Source organism: Cupressus sempervirens, chromosome 2 (assembly GCF_028749045.1).
Source record: "Cupressus sempervirens isolate cs-2001-9-10 chromosome 2, ASM2874904v1, whole genome shotgun sequence".
Taxonomy (NCBI): Eukaryota; Viridiplantae; Streptophyta; class Pinopsida; order Cupressales; family Cupressaceae; genus Cupressus; species Cupressus sempervirens.
In genome coordinates, this window is record NC_143119.1 from 35,784,843 (window position 1) to 35,797,152 (window position 12,310).

The window sequence follows — 12,310 nt, forward strand, 5'->3', positions numbered from 1 at the left end:
ATAGTAAAGAAATGTTAGAGAATTGTGGTGCTAGTGGGCTTTCAAAATCATCAAGAGACTTGCTAGATCAATTTTTATGTTGTAGAGTTGATGGTTGTTTCTTTTATAGAAATGCTTGCTTAAATGAAAAGTGTTTAGAATGTGGTGGTTTATCCAAGTTTGACACATGTTTCCATGAGGGGTGCGAAAAAGATCTTGGAAAGACAATAGTAAAAAAAAGGTATATGAAATGGTGAAATACACATTGAAGAGTGGGGGTGAGGGCTCTAGATGCGAATTGGTTGCAAAAGAAATCAGTGTGGCTAGTTTTATTTCAGAGTTCAAAGAAAATCTTTTCTACAAGTATGCAAGATATAGTCACAGGTCTCAGTGGTTGGATCAACAATTTAGAATGTGTAAGGAGACTTTTCCCATTGGCACTATTATATTAGTTGTTGATTTTGTTGAGAACTACACATTACAACCTCAAAATGAGACACAATCTTAGTATTACAACTCCATTCAGATTGCTATTTTCATCCACATAACATATATACATGCCCCTGATAGTGTAGAAAATAATCGAAAGATTATTAGAGAGTATCATTTTTATATGAGTGATGATATATCTCATTCTCATGAGTTTGTGCAACATTGTTTCAAGAATTATTTTGATTTCTTATAGGAGCATGCAATTTCTATGGATAGACATATCATTTGGCCAGATAACTGTATAGGTCAATTCAAGAATGCTCACATATTTTATTGGTTGTGTAGGATGCACGTAGAGAAGGGGGTGCCTCATATTTGGAGTTTTTTTGAGTCTGACCATGGGAAAGGGGAACATGATGGAGTAGGGGCATGTGTGAAGAGAGCTCTAGTTAAGGAGCAATTGAAGATTTCAGCAGTAGAGCTTCTTGATGCTCATAGCATTGTTGATTGGTGTAGTTTAGCATTGTCATTGGGGGGTACTCTTGATTTACTGGTACGCAGGTTATTTTGGTTGGTTGAGGAAGGGTCCATAGCTGATAGATTAGATTGTGCTACAGTGAGAGACTCATCAAAAGTGCATTCATTCCAGAGCTTTGATTCTAGTACATGGACCGTTTGGACATGACAACTAGCTTGCTTTTGTGCTAGTTATTTTTAGTGTGATTGGGATCACTACGAGTTGAGTGAGTAGGTGGACACATGGGCTCCACATTATCTTACTCCTTTGTCTATCATACCCTCTATCAGAAATAATGACATGGAAAGTTCACTTGAGCATAACCATCTATCAGATCTTCTTCAGCCAAGACATGTCTTTGCATTGGTTGCACCGCAAGGGAATGATGAGAAATTTGATTATTGGTTAGCACATTGTGTAAGAGGTAAACAAAAGCTTGCACAATCGATCAGAGATGATGATGGATTCACATATCCTACTGGTTTAGTGGTTGTTGCTGGAACATGGCTATGGACATACATACTTAGAAGGAATGGAATTCCTATATTTGAAGACTATCAAAAGCACAAAATAATTCTTATATATTCACATCTTATTATAGCAACAAATGTAAAGTTGTTGAAGCATTAAGGAAGACTAAAAGTAAAAGAACTTTTCACTATTACTAATGCTGATCATGAAGCCTTGTTGGATGGTGATACTGAGGCCTTAAATAACCTATCTCATTTTTGAGAGATCACATTCCATTTGGATTCAACACAACAATCTTGCTCAATGCCACAACTTGTAGTGTGCCTCAGTTCATAGGTGCACCATAGCGTAACTTTGAAACCACTGATCTTGGCATTGAATTGTCAGTGCCATTAGCTCCAAATGGGTGGGTGAACCCTAGTGACACTCTTGTTCCAGCCATAGAGACCATCCATCATCTATGGCCATCTTGTACAAAGGAGTCTCCAAGGTGCTCTAAGTGCGTTTCGAGGTCAATCTTCTAAGGGTCGTAACTTGGAGGGCTATTGATGAAATGTCAAATTGTACAAGATGGTGATGTTGAGGCCTAAGATAACCTATCTCATTTTTGAGAGATCACATTCTATTTGAATTCAACACAACGATCTCGCTCAATGCCAAAACTCATAGTGTGCCTCAGTTCATAGGTGTACCACAGCATAACTTTGAAACCGCTAATCTTGGTATTGAATTGTTAGCACCATTAGCTTTGGATGGGTGGGTGAACCCTAGTGACACCCTGGTTTTGGCCACGAAGACCATCCATCGTCCACAACCACCCTATACAGAGGAGTCTCCAAAGTGCTCTAAGTGCATTTTGAGGTTGATCTTCCGAGAGTCGTAACTTGGAGCTCATGAGGGCTATCAATAACCCTTACCAAGTTTGGTGAACTTATCTAATTAAGAATTTAAAGTTGTAACAAAAATTGCTCAAAATTGCAAAAGTTGCAAAATTGCAATTTTGCAACTTTTTCTTGCAAAGTGAAAATGAGTGCAAAGAGTTAGTTAGGAGTTTGAGCAGGACCATACAAGGTTGGAAACACCTATATAACGTGTGAAATGATAGCATGCATTAATGAAGCCAATTTTTTAAAGTGGATCAATATGGGTTATGTGAACCTTGTGTAGGAGGTTAACAAGTGTGTTTATGTTATGATAGCACTTCAAATTAAAAATTGCATCCAAATTTGATAATAAAAGTTGTTAAAATGTTATTCATAAATTATTACATTTGAATAAAAAAATGATTTTCGATGAACATGAATGATACACATGATCCATGATAAATTGAACAATACTAGATACTAAACTAATATGTATATCATTGTGCACATAAATGACAAAAATATATATCAAAATACATGTATCCATAGAAAAATTACACAAATATATCAAAGATCATGTATCCATAGACAAAGTACACAAATATATATCAAAATACATAGATCCATATACAAAATGTGGTTGATCATGCCATCAGAATGTGTATAATATCAATGTTTCTGTAAACAATGTAGCATATCCCATCTCAAAATGTCTCATGACACATCCTACGACAACTATACTATCCTAGGGTGCTGGTGGATGATAAAAATGCAGCCTCTTCATTGCACTGGGTGGATCATATGCCTCCTACATAAACAAAAAAAAAAAACCCAAAGTTAGACTACTAAATTTATATGATTCTTTGTATCTAACATTGAATTACTCAAATACATAATAATATTTTTTTAATGAAGATTTATACTATTAAAATTTCATAATAAATACCTCTCTTGTTGACCTCCTATGCTGGTTAGGAGTCCTCTCACATGCCCTCCACAATGCTTATACTTCACTAATTGTGGCCTATGTATGTTCAAATATTTTTTTAAGATGAATCTACAACTTAAACTATAACATTATAATTTACAGCATGCTAAATTTATAACATATTTAATCAAGAATTCAAACTACAACATACTAGTGTAGGCTCCTCCTCAGGATATAGTGGTTGCATCATCAAAGATACAAAACATTCCCGTCGAACCTCGTGTGCACTAGGAGTTTCCTATGAGATACAAAATAGTAGCTGTTAATATCATAGAAATTAGCTTTGAATTTATTTATGAAGATAAGGAAAATAAAAAATAAATGATACTTATACATACAATGGGGCTCTCGGTGCGAATGGAAATGCCTGAGTGTCTACGACACAGAATCTGTATGGGCTCATCACTAGTAGCCACACCCTATATAAAATAAAGAATGTAATTAAATTTCATCACCACAAAAATTTTACAAGAATGCATCGATATTTAATCAAATAGAAAGAACCTAATTATCTTTCCTTTGTCAGTGGGTGTTGGTTCATCCCTCGCACTTTGTTCCCCAGGGACAGGTGGTACTTGCAAGATAAAAGAAAGACTAGAAACCATATATGTTATAATATCAAATAGTAAAAAAAATGACAACACAACATAATGTACCATAGATGTCTCAAGGCCAAATGAAATGGCTGAGACCGTGGCATCATCAACCTGTCTCAGCTCCTCCTCAGTCATCAACTAAACATGAATGAAGATCACATACATGTATAAGTCAGCATGGCTTAAAAATTAAAATTAGTATATTATAAAAATTAACTTTAAATTGCATATGTCATAACAAAAAAATGTATACATGTGCCAACATAGAAGGAGTCCATGCCTTTGCATTCCCTGCTCTCTTGCATCAGGGTCTGTAGCTTCTGCACATGTTTTTGCTATATCCTCGTCTAATACAAAATGATACCTAGGAAGATCACCTATGGGAACTAGGTAAATATTCTTGCACATAATGCAAGTGTGAGGCACACACACATGTGATGAGCTAGCCGATGATGAACTGGTGCCAACATCATCAACACGGGGAGGCAGGACTGACCTAGTCTAAGATATCAACAGGCTACTCAGTCTATGAATGGCTCTAATGGTTTGAGAGCTAGCCTCTGCTATAATATCAAGATGCTACACTTGAGGAGGGGGGGAGACATCAGTTAGGGGACAAAAGTGCTAGCTTTCTTCTATTGGGAAGAGGGTCTCTCCTGAGGAGCTCCTAGTCCTACACCCATGTTGGACTTCATACTCAAATTGTTCACTTTGAGTTTCAACACAAATTCTGCATACAATTTTCTAAGGAGATAAAATGGCACCTCTAAATTGCTATGTGAAGGGATATCAAAAACCATCCACCAGCAATCCCAAAAGTTTGGCGTATGGCATCATTTTTGCACCATTTAATCGATAGTTTAAGTTTTTTTTGGTCAACTGGTAAACTAGTTTTTCGGTTTGCAAAAGGGCCAGCCAAATCATCTTTGGTTATATTGAGGGCCACAACCTCATCATAGTCCAAGCCATCATCAAACATCTCATGCATTTCATCATGCCAATGAAGAGCGCCATTTTTTTCATTGGTAAGGGTTTCAATGTTATCCACTATGGTGTTTAACGTGGATAACATAGGAGCCAATGCGGGTACATTATTATATGTTATTCACAAGCCCCTCAATTCAATGAGATTTTTAATTATCAAATCCTTGATTTAAGAAGGGTTTTGAGGGGGCAAAGGATCATTTGGTGGATGGTTTTGTAGGGGCACTGGATCGTTTGGTGGTGGGTTACAAGGAATAATATTCCTTGCCTCAGTGTCATCATTTTGATTAGCCATTCCTATTAATTTGCAAAATATAATTTATATTAAAAAACTTTAATTTTAACAATTTCTATCAAAAATACCCTAAATTCTAACAAATTCAACTAAAACTAACAAATTCATGATAAAATTTATTAAATTTATACTAAAATTGATTAAAAAAAAAAATGTATATCATGTATCCGATTGAAAACAAAATATCTGTGCTGCAAAACCCAAAATATGACTGTAAAAACAACCTGCACGTTGTGCTTTTTTTTTTAATAACACTAATAGATATCAGGTATCCAATATCAAATTAGATACCCGATATTATATCGGGTATCCTATAATATCGGGTATTCAATATCAAATCAGATACCTGATAAGGGTTGGGCCTTACTTTCTAGGTTTGGTATCTGGATGGGTGAAAACAAGTCAGAGTAGATTTTGGAATAGTTTTAGACATTTTCAAACTCTATTTTTTTCACATAGCCACTTTTTGGCACACCATGATCTTGTATATACCGAAAAATCTAATGTATTTCAAACTTTTAAGAAATGTAAATGCTTGGTTGAAAATGAGACTGGTAAGAAATTAAAATGTCTCAGATGTGATAATGGTGGTGAGTGTTGTAGTCATGAATTTAAAGATTATTGCTCCACTAATGGTATTCATAGATAAAAAATTGTTGCAAGGACTCCACAGAAAAATGGAGTGGCTGAGCGCATGAACAAGACTATAATGGAGCATGTAAGGAGCATGAGGTTGCATGTTGGGTTGCCCTTAAACATGTGGGTGGAACATATCAATATTATTATATATTTGATTAATAGAGGTCCCTCTACTTCTTTGGGCCATGGTATTCCAGAGGAAGCATGGACTAGTAAGAAGGTGAGTTATTTTTTTCTCAAACCCTTTGGTTGTGAAGCATTTGCTCATATAGATTCTAAAAATAGAACCAAGCTTGAAGCTAAATCAAAGAAATATGTATTTTTTGGATATGAAATTGATGAATTTGGTTATAGGCTTTGGAATTTTGAAAATCATAAAATTGTAAGAAGTAGGGATGTCATATTCATGAGAGAGTGTTGTATGTAAAGATCTATTGCAGCAACATGAGAAGAAAGAAGATGATTATGTAGTGTTGGAAGATACTCCAAAAGATGATGTTCTAGCAATTCCTCATGATGTGTGGCAATTGCAATAACAAATACCACACACACTAGTGAATGTTAGATGGTCAACAAGGCTAAGTAGACCTCTAGAAAGATTTTCTCCCTCTTTGTATTCTATTTTACTAACCAATGTTGGTGAACCTGAATGTTGTGATGAAGCTATGCAGGTGGATAATAAGATTCTTTGGGAGTCTAAAATGAAAGATGAAGTGGACTATTTGCTAAAATATAAGATATGAGATTTATGCAAGTTGCCTGTAGGTAACAGGGTTTTACAAAATAAATGGGTTTACAGATTGAAAGAAGATGATGGAGGTAAGAAAAGATTTAAATCAAGGTTAATTGTAAAAGGATTTGCACAGAAAAAAAGACATTGATTTTAATGAGATATTTTCTCTTCTTGTTAAAATGAGTTCTATTTGCATTGTTTTAAGTATTGTGGCTACTAAAGATTTGCATTTGGAGCATCTTGATGTTAAAACAACCTTCCTTCATGGTGATTTGGATGAAGAAATATATATGGCTCAACCATAGGGATTTGAGGTCAAAGGTAAGGAGAACTTAGTGTGTAGATTGAAGAAAAGTTTATATGGCTTGAAACAAGCACCTTGGCAATGATATCTAAAATTTGATAGTTTTATGCATGAGCATGGATATATTAGGTGTCATTGAGATCATTATGTTTATTTTAAGAGGTGTGATGATGACAACTACATTATTTTATGTTTATATGTTGATGATATGCTTGTAACTAGGTCTAACATGGATCACATTAAGGGGTTGGAATGACAACTTTAGTACATGCATTTGCTATGAAGGATTTGGGGGTAGCAAAAAAAATCTTTGGTATGAAGGTTTGCAGAGATAGGAAGAACAAGAAGTTGACATTATCTCATGTTGATTGTATTGTAAAATCATTGCAACGTTTCTCTATGAAAAATGCTAAAGCTATCAACACACTATTACCTAGTCATTTGAAGTTGACTAAGGAGATGTGTCCAAAGAAAAAAGAAGAGGAGGATAAGATGTCCAAGGTACCCTATGCTTTAGTTGTAGGAGGCTTGATGTATGCTATGCTATGTACAAGGCCAAGTATTGCACACATAGTGGGAGTTGCTAGTTGGTATATGAGTCATCTAAGAATTGAGCATTGGAATGTAGTTAAATGGATTCTCAGATATTCGAGAGGAACATCTGGTAAGTGTTTAAACTTTTGGGGCTCTACTCCTGATTTACAAGGATAAGTTGACTCAAATTTGGTAGGGGATATTGATACTAGGTGGAGTACTACAAGATATGTATTTACTATTGGTGGGGTAGTAGTGAGCTAGGTTTCTAGATTACAGAAGGTGAACACTTTATCCACTATAGAGGTAGAGTATGTTTTTGCTACTGAGGTAGCCAAGGAGATGATATGGCTTTAGTTCTTCTTGGAAGCATTGGGACATCCTCAGAGGGATAATTATTTGTTTATAGATAGCTAGAGTGCCATTCATCTTGCAAAGAATTTTGCTTTGTATTCAAAGACAAAACACATTTAGTTGAAATACCATTTAATTTGGTTAGTTTTGGATGGTGGATAGTTAAAGCTAGACAAGATACATGTAGATGACAATCCAACATATATGTTTACCAAGGTAGTAACAAGGGAGAAGCTGAACTCCTGTTAAGCTTCAGTTGGTCTTCTAGACTGAACAAGAATAAAAGAACAATAGAGTCCAAGGTGGTTTGATCTAGTGGGAGCTTTGTGGAGTAGTAACATAGCTACAGGATTAGTCTCCAAGTGGGAGATTGTTGTTTAGTGTGAAGCTTGATCAGTACCCAAGGCAGAGATTGTTAGATTGTGGTGACTGATCAGGGAAGTACTGTACATACTCCATAATTCCTTGGTGTACTATATCAAAATTTTATGGCTGACATATTGTAACTAATTTTAACCTAAAGTAGAAAAATTACTTGTATAAAAGGGCTGATTTAGGGATTGTTTCATAAGATGTGATGCAAAAATTGCTTCTTATGGCAGTATTGAGTTGTAAGGGATTACAGATTGTAATTAGGTTGCAATCATTGGATCGTAATAATATTGGGGTTTCTATTTGGTGGACGTAGCCCAAGGATTAGGTGAACCACATTAAATCTCAATGTCTTGTGTTCTCTTTTGTGTGATCTATTATTTTATGATATTATTTATATTTGCATGTAATCATTATTTCTGTTTAAGGTTTAATCCTAACAACATGACATTAGAGAAGTGTAAAAGAAATAAACCTTAAGAGAGGTAAAAAATATTTTTCCAAGGAAATCTAAGTTTGATGATGAATACAAGTTAACAAAATTAAGTATAAGAGGAGGAATGAGTAAAGAAAGTATGAAATCATATGCAAAGTCATTAAGGTGGGAAAAAAATTATGTCAACATATGAAGGATGTAGTCAATTACTCTCAGAAACTAAAATATAAAAAATAAATAAATAGAAAGAGAAACAACAAAAGAAGACTTGCAAATACAATATAACATCATCAGGTCTCAAAGGCTTTATATATAAAAATGTGTTATATGAACATAGGGAGGATAATCATAGACCTCTGGTAATCAATGTCACATCTAAGCTAAATTCACCTTTGAAGATGGACCTTCCAAGTAATAGAAAAATCTACATGGAAAAAACCTAAGATATTGATGGGTTGCAAGTTGAGCATTTAAAATGGAGCAGTGATGTCCTGGGACTCATATATTGGTCATATTATCTTCAATGATGTTAATGAAGAAGGATTTCCTCAAAACTGGATGACCAACATTGTGATTCCCCTCCATAAAAGTGGCAATATGATTAATCCATCAAACTGTCATGTTGATGTAGGAGCATCTTGGGTTTTCTTGGTGACTAATTTGGAGTTCGTAGGAGGAGGCTTGGTAGTTATTTTGGAGGGTTCTTGGACTGGTACTTCATTGAAGGAGTGGTGTTTGGTCACTTTTGGGTTTAGTGTTGGTCAAGTAGCTTGGTCTTTGAAGGGAGCTTGATATACACTATGGAGCTTGGCATGGTCTTGGAGCTCATTATGGTCAGTGGAGCTCGTTATGGTCTTGGAGCTCAACATGGTCTTAGAGCTCAACGTGGTCTAGGAGCTTGACATGCTCTGGGAACTTGACAATGCTTGGGAATTTGTGGATGCTCAGCTTGGTCTTTCTGACACTTGGCTTGGTCTTTGTTCTTGTTGGTGCTGAGTTGTCTGCGAGTTGACTTTTGGCATTTAATTTATGTAGGGGTATTTAATTTGTGTTGTAGCTGACTTGTGGGTAAACATATATCTAATATGAGGGATTTAATTTAGTTTGTAATAATTGGGTTGACTTGTGGCTTAGTTGGGTATAAGTAGGATGTCTTGTAGAGTCTTTAAGGATCATTTAGGGGATCCATTTTGGAGAAGAGGATGCAAACTTTGAAGAGCTAGTAGTTGTGGCTTGAGAACTAGAGGATTGCTTAGTGGACATGAGGGTACAAGTGCAGATTCTTCTTGGTGGTCTTATCTAGTGGTGGATTTGGACTAGCTAGGATTGGGATTGCAAGTTGAATCTTGAATAATTGATATTGTACTTTCTTTTTGTATTTGGCCCTAACCCAAAAAGCCTTATAGTTGGGCATATTGCATGTAATCAGTTAATTTATGAATAAAAAAGTTATTGTTTGGTATCAGATCTTGCATTATTATTATTTATTGTTGTGTTTCTACTGTGTGGTTACTTGCTGGGGGTTTGGACATCTCCTTTGGGGATTCTCCTGCCTTGCACTGCATTACATGCTATCATGATTAATTGCATCCTTGGGAAACTTCTTGATAACATGTTTGAGAGTGAAACTAGATGGTGGAAAAAATTAGAAAGTAAAACAAATAAGGAGTAGGCATGTTTAGAGAAAAATATTCTACTATTGATCATAATGTCACAGTTATATTCTTGGTTGAAAAAATATGGAACGCTCAAGGTTCCAAGGCCTTTTGCTACTTTGTTGACTTTAAAAAGACCTTTGACACGACACCATGCAAAAAAAAATTTGGGATAGAATGGAAGAACTGAAAATTACCATTGAGTTCAATGTTGTAGTACATAGGTCACTTTATTAGTATGTCAAGACTAAAATTGAAACTATATATAGATTGAATGTCAGAGCACTTTGGTAGTGATATAAGTGTAAAACAAGGTTTCCCCTTGTCACCAAGCTTATTTGGGTTGTATATTGATAAATTTAAAAATGGCTAAACAAGACTAATGGTGATGGGGTTGAACTAGCTAAGTATGTGATAACGCTACTTCTTTATGAGGATGGTCTCATTTTAATTGCTAAAAAAATAATGGGTTCAGGAATAATCGAAGGTTCATGATACCTTTTTTCATGAGGTTGGAATGCGAGTCAACACTAGAAAAATTAAAGTGATTCAATCTCATCTTAAAAAATACACAGGAATACACAAAATTGTTGATCCCTTAGAGATAGTAAGTGAGTACAAGTATCTTGGGATTGATTTTCACAACAAGATCAATTGGGAACATATAGAGAAAAAATAATTTAGTGGGGTTAGAAAATATTATATTCCTTACAAAATCTATGTAGAAATACAAAGTTATAGGAATAAAAAAACAAGATGTTTTTTTGGTCCATTGGTTACAATACCAATAAGGATGTGAGATTTGGGGTAGTAGCATGTTAGATCACAAATGGAGGGAGGTGGAGAGAATCCAAAAGATTTTAATCATTAACATCCTCAAAATTCAAACTATCAATTATTATGAGATCTTGGTACAAATGAGATTCTCCCCTTTACATGTTTCAATTGAAACTATTAGATTTTCATAGTCCATAGAATTTAGAATGTATATTTGTGGACTCAACTATGTAATTATATTTGCATCAACATTGTGGATCATGCTCCATGATCCATCATCAAGATGTAAGAGAGTTACATGATAGTCTTCATGCAACTCTCTTATATCCTAATGATGGATAATTGAGTATGATTCAAAATGTTGATGTAAATAAATTTACACCATTGCATATATAAATATACATTCTAATGGTTTAATTGTTAGGCTACCTAAATAAAATGCAAAGTATGGAAAAATATTTTTGGCCTATGTTAACCATGGAGGAAAGACTAGATAGAAGAAGGAACATGTGAATGAAGAAAAACATCAAATGGATAAAAATTGGAATGCTAATATGCATGAATGTTCGAATAATAATGAAGAAATAAATAAGTTTGGAAGGGAAAATGCAAGAGTATCATATTGTTGGTAAATAGATTTTTTCTTTTGATTATGACCCTTTAATACCCAAATTTGGAACAATATCTGGTTACAATAGATGAAAAGCCACTTATGGATAAATAGGCTTTTCTCTAAATTGATAGGTACAACTCCCTATGATAGATATTTAGTGAATTATGTTTCATTCCTAAAGCTAATTAGGGGTATGTTCTTGACTCAAGAACATAAGAGGTAAAACCAAGTCAGACCTAAATAGAATCTAACTCAAGCAAAGTGAATATTTCTGAAGATTTGATTAAGTTTATGAACCCACACATATTATGCATTCACAAAGGCTTAACAACACTCCAGCCAACATCCAACTTAGCTAATTAAAATTTAAACTACTATTAGTTAAGGGGAAAAACACTTAAAGACATTTCTCTCTGAACAAACAATAACAAGTCTTATCACATTTTTTCGCTATCTTGAAATAGGGGAATGAAACTATGTTTTTTCCTTGCTTCAATTCAGACAAAAGAGAAAACACAAACTAGAAATGATAGAAAATGGAATAGGAAGTAATTGACACATTTTACCATTAATTGTCTTTGCAACATCAAGTATCTCACACCAAAAATTTGTCGACCTTTCATTAATCTTTAAATTTCATACATATAGGGTTTCGAGATGACCATTACAATAGAAGCTTAATTGGTTCATTTGCTGAAAATGACAAATGAAAAGATGCCAATTTTTCGTATTACAAAAATTACAAGAGAAAATGAAAAGAGGGCATAA